Genomic DNA, 9206 nt, shown 5'->3' with positions numbered 1-9206 from the left:
ATATCACTCATCTCTCAAACATTGTTTGATGATCTCAAAAGGGTTTTCAAGCCAACTAAACGTTGGTTAAAAGTGGAACGATGCGACACTACACTTCGAGGGGTCACCCAGACTACCTCGCCTCTCACATTGAGAGTCATGCTGAAACTACACTTCCAGGACGTATCGCTCGTTCACCCTGTGTATGTTACCAGCCTCGAAACTGTAACCCTGCTACTTGGAGCAGACTTGATGGATCGGTTACTCCCATTGATGGATTGGAAAACCAACCAGGTATGGTCACAGGCCACAGTGCCTTCTCCACTGACCACACTGTCTTCCCCTAACGCTAGCTGCAATGCAGTCATTCACGAGGGGTTTCTGTCAAAAGCACCCCTTGGGAAAAAGACGTTTAGAAACCTCTTGGTGCAGAATCCGATCCAAGGAGATATTACGATATCTCGACACATTCCATCAGCCAATCTGATTGACCATTCTTTTCATGATTTCGAGCCAGCTGTCTCTGTGAATGAGCAACTTCCCTCCTTCTTGCAGTCGTGCAATACGGTAGTTGAGATGAACTTCTCTTGCCCTTCGGACACTTCCGCAAGCACTGCGGCCGTCTCAGCAAGAAAAACATTGATGTGCAGAGTACACTCTGCTTCCGATGATACACCTTCTGCTTTGTTGGGGACTGTCACCCCTTACAATGACACTAATGGCGTCAGTCCAGCAACTGACCCGATGACTCCCACTGGTGAAACACTTTGCGATATCACAGACCGATATCCTCGTCTCAGTTTGCAGGTACTGAAGAGGTTGCCACACGCGGACGCGGTGGTGACTGACAGACCTCGACAGCCACTGAGGGTGTTGAAGCACAAACACCAGGAGATTTGGTTGAAAGGTTACAGCCATTCTCATAATAACGCGGCCACTGACAACTCGTACATAGGGTCCGATCTTTTCGTTTGCGCCTCGGACACCAATACCACCCGCTGGTGGGGGGGTCCCGAGACACAAAGGGGGGGAATAGTAGCCCAGACCCATGATGAGCCTCATCGAGGCCGGTGGGGGGGTCGAGACTACGGACAACACCGTACGAGGCCGCCAGAGCATAAATCAAATCTAGTTGTAAACTCCCCTATGAGAACAGTGAGGAGCAGACAGGCCCCTAGACGGGGATTATCTTAGAACATGTCTAAGATAGTACTGAGGTGTACCACACTGGTCGTAAAGGAAGTCCAATGGACTTGTCCACCTCCAAAACAAATGGCAACAATAATCATTCCTTGCCATGTGTAGGTTCAACTACAATACAACTAGTAATATGCTCCAATCATGTGTTCCGGTAGATAACATTTCAGAATAAATCGGTAGGACAACTGGACCCCTTGAATACCAGTACCAATACCACAGTCAGTCCAGCAACACTCAGTAAGAGGATTAGTAACCTCACAAGTTAAATTGCTATTGATAATAGCGACATAGGAGTCACTCAGAGTGCAACACGGGAAAGGGAATCTCCATTGCACTCTTCCAATGGTTAACACATGCCACTAATAAATAGAACCCTCCGTTCAGGAGAAAATTATTAGAAGTCATGAACCATGATCACACCATGTACGACTGGTCTAATACTTAGAGTACTTCCGTCGTGAGGTTAGCTCCTCCGTGGATAACATAGCTATGAAATTGACTTCATACCTACTGCCACTACAATAGTGGAAGACACAGTGACTTGTAGAAAACTACTACAGACTCCCTTGACACCAATTCTGACTGACCTCCAGGCATTGACCTGAAAATTACCTGACTACGTCAGACTCATTCTGAACAAGTTGTAATCTGCCAGGATACTTGGTTTTCTTCCCTTGACATGCGCGATTGTGTAAGCATAAACGCACATGCACAACGGAACATCCAATTAGGATTTATGCTAGGATCACTTAAGGGTCCAAGCAAAATACCAGCCTTAGTAAAGTTGAACATTTACTTCTAGGCCTTTGACTCTACAGCACTCACCAGTTTTCTAACCAGAAGTCCATAGGTCATCCTGTAGACTGCCCAAAACTAGTGCCTTACAGCTGTAGACTTATCATATAGTTGTCAACTTAGGATAGTACCCTAAGCGCCACCCCGCAAATTAGGAAAGCCCTAGATATGACATTAGACAATGCCATGATAGGGTCATTTTGCCAAGACCATGGACGTAGATAGAATACAGTCCAATTAGATGATTAAGGTGGCATAACTATATTTTGTTTTGTTTATGCTTTCATTCATTTTGTTTCATTTTCTTCGGCACATAGAAAGTGATAGAGCCATAAACAACTCCCCCATACAACCATCAGTTAGTGCCACAAAGCCGCTCATTTGGGGGGAAGTGTAATGATATATTTCATGAGTGTGTGTGCGTTGTTAACATCTGCCTAAGTTACTGCCCAGATATTCCAGTCTGGACGACCAGACGACGGGTCCGGAACGGCGATCCCAATCCGGACATCCGCTGCCGAGCCATGGAACGGACTTCTTCATTTGCAGAGACCCTACCCGGGTCGACCACCAGAGGGGGGACTGCAATAGCAACCACCAACTGGACATCTACTGCCCAGCCTTGGAGCGGATTTCTTCATTTGCAGACACCCTACCCGGGTCGACCGCCAGATGGGGACCACAACGATGATCCACAACTAGGACAACCCACGTTCATTTTTATGTTGGGTTATAACATGCAGGTTAATCGCAAGATTGAACCCAACCTGGGGGACTGTCATGACGTTGGCCTGTGGGTAAGGTTTATGACCCCCCCCCATAAATACCTTTCTCTCTTCCCCTCTCTGAATCTACTGAAGGACGTGAATAGCCTGTGTTAAATATAGAGAGTCTGGGAACATCAAACAAATGGGGAAAAGGAACCATATTTTGTTAATAAAACCAGTTGGAAATATGCTTGATAACGTAATGAGTATGGATTTCATTTCAGTTGTCATCTGAGACATTATGATTGATGACAGGACGACATAAACTGTACCTGAGAAAGTATCCACCCTCTAGTTATCAGAGTCACATGGAATTGTTATGCAATTGAAATGTTTGATATTGAAAATGTTTGTTAGGAGATGAAATGTAGTTTTGGCTTCCAAACGAGAGAGTTGGGTTTTCATGGGGAAAGTGCCCTGCTCGATCAGTGGCCCAACCCTGTGAAGAGACAGCGGTTATAAACGATGAAACACCTCCCTCCCCCTCTCCACTATATAATCCTTTGACGAAAGGATAGCCACGTTGTTCCAGTACGGGAGGTCTGCAGCCTCTACGTTAGAAGGACACACATGTCAAGAACAGAACTAAGCCAACCTCGGCGTGAGCTTTGGTGGCGAATGGTATGAACTTTGAGCTTATTCACTACAGAAGTGCTACTTCCTAGCCGTTGAGTTGGCAGCGGCCGCTGCTTACGTGGGCTAGGAAAGGACGGACGACGGATCCAGTCTAACAACCAGACGAAGATACCACCACGCATCCAATCGACCACCATTGACATTCTTCCGGCCAGGAAGATCTGTTGGCCAACCCGGCCAGCATCTACGACCAATCTACCGAAGCGCAGCTCAGAGTAAATATTTATTGCATTTTCCTTTTCCAAATGGGCGGTAATTTAGAATGCATAAGATAATGTATTTACGATAGCATAGCTGCTGTTTCTCTGTTCCTAAATCTTCCCGCTCTTTCATTCAAGCCCAACCCCCTTTCCTTTGTGTAACCAGCCGTTATATCTGTTCCGTCTACCGGGACGTTTTCTGTATGACATCATTGTATTCTGTGTATTTGTAATTCTGTGTGATTAGTTAGGTATTTAGTAAATAAATAATTAAACCCAATTTTGTATTGCTGATTCAACTTGTTAGCCAGGGTTCGTGAAGATAGCCAAGAACTTACAACTTTCATTATGAGACTGAAAATAAAACAAGGGTTAATATTGACTGCTATCGATGTAAAATATTACAAAGTATTTTAAGAGTTTATTCGGAAGATAACGGCTCTATAAACGTTCTTCCGTGGTGCCCCGACTTTCTAGTTAATTACATTTACATGATTAGCTTAATCAGGTAATATTAATTACAGAGAAATCATTTTATAAGTTAGCATGTCATATCACTTAATCCGGCATAGCCAAAGACACGACAGCGGTAATGGCGGAGAGGTCCAGGGCAACTTCCGAGCCCCCAGAAAGATGTCCCGGGACAGGCTGCGCTGACTTCAGGCAATGAGCGTGGCAGAACGGGCTCCAGCCCATGATGACACCAGCAGACCAGTCAATAAGGGGATTGTGACGCTGGAGCCAAGAGAATCCCAATACCACAAGAACCTGCAGAGACTTAATAATCAGAAATTGGATCATCTGGCTGTGGTACCCTGTCACATGTTGGTTGATGGGGGTGGCATTGTGGGTGACCTGGCCTATAGAGTGCCCATCCAGTGTCAATGGGAATGGAGAGGGGCTGAGTGGGGATGCCCAGCTCGGACGCCAGGGTAGCGTCCATAAAGCTCTTATCAGAGAGATTTCGACTGGTTCCCCCACAGCAAGATGGCATGAAAATGGGTCCGAGTAAGGGGAGAGGAAAACTTCTCCATATGGCCACCAGAGCACTCGCTCCTACCGATGAGCCTGGTCTTTTAGTGGACAGGTGGCCACGAAATGACCAGTAGTCCTGCAATTTAGGCAACTCTTCATGAGAGTTGTAGACAGCCTAGCTCTGCCTAGTTGCATTGGCTCGGGCAGACTTGGCAGACTTCGGAGACTCTCAGGGGAACTCCGGTAGCCTCGGGTTCTCTCGGCAATGATGCCGGTCGGGGACTTCTGGGTTGTTTCGGAGGTTAGGTGGATGCCTTGGGTTCAACTCCGGTATCTGGCTGGGCCACTCAAGGACATTCAGAGACAGTCCCAAAGCCATTCCTGCATTGCCTTGGCTGTGTGCTTAGGGTCATTGTCCTGTTGGAAGGTGAACCTTCGCCCCAGTCTGAGGTCTTGATCTTTCTGTACTTTGCTCTGTTCATCTTTCCTTTGATCCTGACTAGTCTCGCCGTCCCTGCCGCTGAAAAACTAGTGGCTTCTGTCTTGCCAGTCTACCATAAAGGCCTGATTGGTGGAGTGCTGCAGAGAGGGTTGTCCTTCTGGAAGTTTCTCCCATCTCCACAGAGGAACTCTGGAGCTCTGTCAGAGTGACATTCGGGTCACCTCCCTGACCAAGGCCCTTCTCCCCCAATTGCTCAGTTAGGCCGGGTGGCCAGCTCTAGGAAGAGTCTTGGTGGTTCCAAACTTCTTCCACTTAAGAAATGGTGGCCACTGTGTACTTGGGGACCTTCAATGCTGGCACCCTTCCCGAGATATGTGCCTCAACATAATCCTGTCTCAGAGCTCTACGGACAATTCCTTTGACCTCATGGCTTGGTTTTTGCGCTGACATACACTGTCAACTGTGGGACCTTATATGGACAGGTGTGTGCCTTTCCAAATCATGTCCAATCTATTGAATTTACCACAGGTGGACTCCAATCATGTTGTGGAAACATCTCAAAGATGATCAATGGAAACAGGACGCGCTTGAGCTAAATTTACAGTCTCATAGCGAAGGTCTGAATACTTATGTAAATAAGGTATTCGTTTTTTATTTCTAATAAATGTGCAAAGTTTTCCGAAAAAATGTTTTTGCTTTGTCATTATGTGGTATCGTGTGTAGAACGCTGAAGACATTTTTTTTATTCAATCCATTTTAGAATAAGGTTTTAACGTAACAAAATGTGGAAAAAGTCAAGGGGTCTGAATACTTTCCAAAGGCACTGTAAATGACTGTACATGTTTCAGTTCCAGTTAGTGATCTCCCTTGCTTGAATAAACTCTTAATAACTGGATAATGAGCCCTGCCTGATCCTTGGAATGAGTTTTCCTCAACACGGCGGTATCAGAGGAAGGCCCTAAAAATTGTCAGATTCCAGCCACTCCAGCCACCCAAGTCATAGACTGTTCTCTCTGCTACTGCACGGCAAGCGGTACCGGAGCGCCAAGTCTGGGATTAAAAGGCTTCTTAACAGCTAGCCCCAAGCCATAAGACTGAGTCTGCTGCTATTGTATTCTTATTTGTTATTTTTTTAACTGACTCTCTTGCACAGGCTTAATGTACACTCACTGGACTCTAATCACATACTCACACATACTATACTGACACTCCAAAACACAGAAACAAAATACACACACATGCATATTGACGTTACACACACACACACACACACACACACACACACACACACACACACACACACACACACCTTCACACTCTTAACATACGCTGCTGCTACTCTCTGTTTATTATCTTTGCAGTCACCTTGCCCCTACCTACATATCCTGTACGTATTACCTTGACTAACCCGTACCCCTGCACATTGACTCGGTACCGGTACCCCTTGTATATAGCCCCATTATTGTTATTTTATTGTGTTGCTATTTTTCCTTTAGTTTAGCAAATTTTTCTTACTTTCTTTTTAAAACTCTGCATTGTTAGTTAAGGTCTCGTAAGTAAGCATTTTACGGTAAGGTCTACTACACCTGTCGTATTCAGCGCATGTGACAAATGAAATGTGATTTGATTTAAAAATTTAACAAACCCTACAACTCTACGCACAATGACTACTTTGAACAGTAAATAAATAAAACATTTACTTTTAACCATTTTGACTGATCACTAAAAAAAACATTTACTGGAAAAAGTTTGGTCACAGAATTACGGTAAAATCTCCCTCAGTTTTATTCTGTTACCAAACTTTGTATCTGCACAGTTCTTCCTGTAAATGTAATTTTTTAATGTTCAGTGGAAATTGTTAAAAGTAGTCCTTGTGCATAGAGTTGAAATCAACAGTTTTTGTTTGGTATACATTTTAAAGTGAAAAATCTGATTCTCAGTGTAATTCCATTACCATGGAATTGCCCCTTACCAGATGTGAAACGTTATGTTTTAATACCAGGCATAGATGGGGCCACAGATTTTCAAAAATGAGTCATATCTTGCAAAAAGTTTGTGAGTTAAAAAGTTTGCACTGACATGAAACTTATTCCAAAATAAACTGAGTAGAAAATGTGACTGAAAGCTCTCAGCAGCATAAAGCTGTTCTCAAGGTCGCGCCTTTTTCACCTGGATCCATTCCCTCTTAACTCATCATTAGCACTAACCTTACAGCACTCTAACAGAGGCAGCAGGCACAGATCAATTTCAGTCTAGGAATCAGGACAAACCCGAAGAAACAAAGTACTTAATTTGAGCTGATTCCCTCACTAAGACGTTTCCTCAACAAAGTGCTGCCTAAACAGAAACAGCTCTACAATGCTCACTAGAGGAAAACGGGGGAAGAGATGCACAGAACAGGGCTCCTTCAGCGTAGTAGTGTGTGATTGCTCTGTAGTATAATCAATATCTGATGAAAATCTAGCCAACCGGTAGGCAGGATTAACTGAGAGAGAAGGAGGCGAAGTGAGAGGCTTGACTCCGCCCCCAAATCTGTCTCTAAGAGAACCAATTGTCCAAACCTCATGTCTCTATTATAATCCGTTCAAAAGTAATTGGAGTTTTTACACATGTAGGATGGCCATAATTAGCTGACTAAATCAATGGAGGCCAGAGGAAAAAAAATTCTGTGTATGTAAACTTCTGACCCAGTGGGAATGTGATGAAAGAAATAAAAGCGGAAATAAATAATTATCTCTACTATTATTCTGACATTTCACATTCTTAAAATAAAGTGGTGATCCTAACTGACCTAAAACAGGGAATTTCTACTAGGATTAAATGTCAGGAATTGTGAAAAACTGAGTTTAAATGTATTTTTGCTAAGGTGTATGTAAACGTCTGACTTCAACTGTATATATATATACATACACTACTGTTCAAAAGTTTGGGGTCACTTAGAAATGTCCTTGTTTTTGAAAGAAAAGCCAATTTTTTTGGTCATTTAAATAACATCAAATTGATCAGAAATACAGTGTAGACATTGTTAATGTTGTAAATGACTATTATAGCTACATAGGCGTACAGAGGCCCATTATCAGCTACCACCACTCCTGTGTTCCAATGGCACATTGTGTTAGCTAATCCAAGTTTATCATTTTAAAAGGCTAATTGATCATTAGAAAACCCTTTTGCAATTATGTTAGCACAGCTGAAAACTGTTGTCCAGATTAAAGAAGCAATAAAACTGTCCTTCTTTAGACTAGTAGAGTATCTGGAGCATCAGCATTTGTGGGTTTGATTACAGACTCAAAATGACCAGAAACAAATAACTTTTTTCTGAAACTCATCAGTCTATTCTGGTTCTGAGATACGAAGGCTATTCCATGCGAGAAATTGCCAAGAAACTGAAGATCTCGTACAACACTGTGTACTACTCACTTCACAGAACAGCGCAAACTGGCTCTAACCAGAATAGAAAGAGTGGGAGGCCCCGGTGCACAACTAAGCAAGAGGACAAGTACATTTGAGTGTCTAATTTGAGAAATAGACGCTTCACAAGTCCTCAACTGGCAGCTTCATTAAATAGTACCCACAAAACACCAGTCTCAATGTCAACAGCGAAGAGGCGACTCCTCTGTCCAGTGTCTGTGTTCTTTTTCCCATCTTAATCTTTTCTTTCTATTGGCCAGTCTGAGAAATTGATTTTTCTTTGCAACTCTGCACTCTCCGCTGCCAACGTGCGGAAATCCACTGCGTAGTCTGCCACACTGCGGGAGCCTTGCCAAAGCAACTTCCGGGCAGCCTCTCTCCCGGACAATGATGCACTGAAAACCTTTACCTCCTTTACCCCTGCCACAAACTCCTCCAGACTGGTGCATATAGCCGACTGTTGTTCCCATACTGCCGTAGCCCAGGCGAGAGCCCTCCTGGACATCAGCTTGATGAGGTACGCTATCTTAGAGCGGTCCGAGGGGAAGTAAGAGGGCTCCAGCTCGATGATGAGTGAACACTGAGCGAGAAACGCCTGACTCTCCATCGAATCGCTGCTAACAGCCGGGTTACTGAGGGGTTGGGAGGTTACCGTCGGGGTAGGCTGCATAGTAGACAACCCACAGAATTGCTCCAGCAATGTGTTTAATGCTTGGTCGTGACATTTGTCCAAGGTCTGGAACCCTTCTATAAGATCACGAAGCAACGGCTCGTGCCTACCAATGGTGGCTCCTTGGGAGG

This window comes from Salmo salar, chromosome ssa24 (assembly GCF_905237065.1).
Source record: "Salmo salar chromosome ssa24, Ssal_v3.1, whole genome shotgun sequence".
In the NCBI taxonomy this organism is placed as follows: domain Eukaryota; kingdom Metazoa; phylum Chordata; class Actinopteri; order Salmoniformes; family Salmonidae; genus Salmo; species Salmo salar.
The sequence above is the reverse complement of the archived record's forward strand: the minus strand, read 5'-3'. Positions refer to the sequence as shown.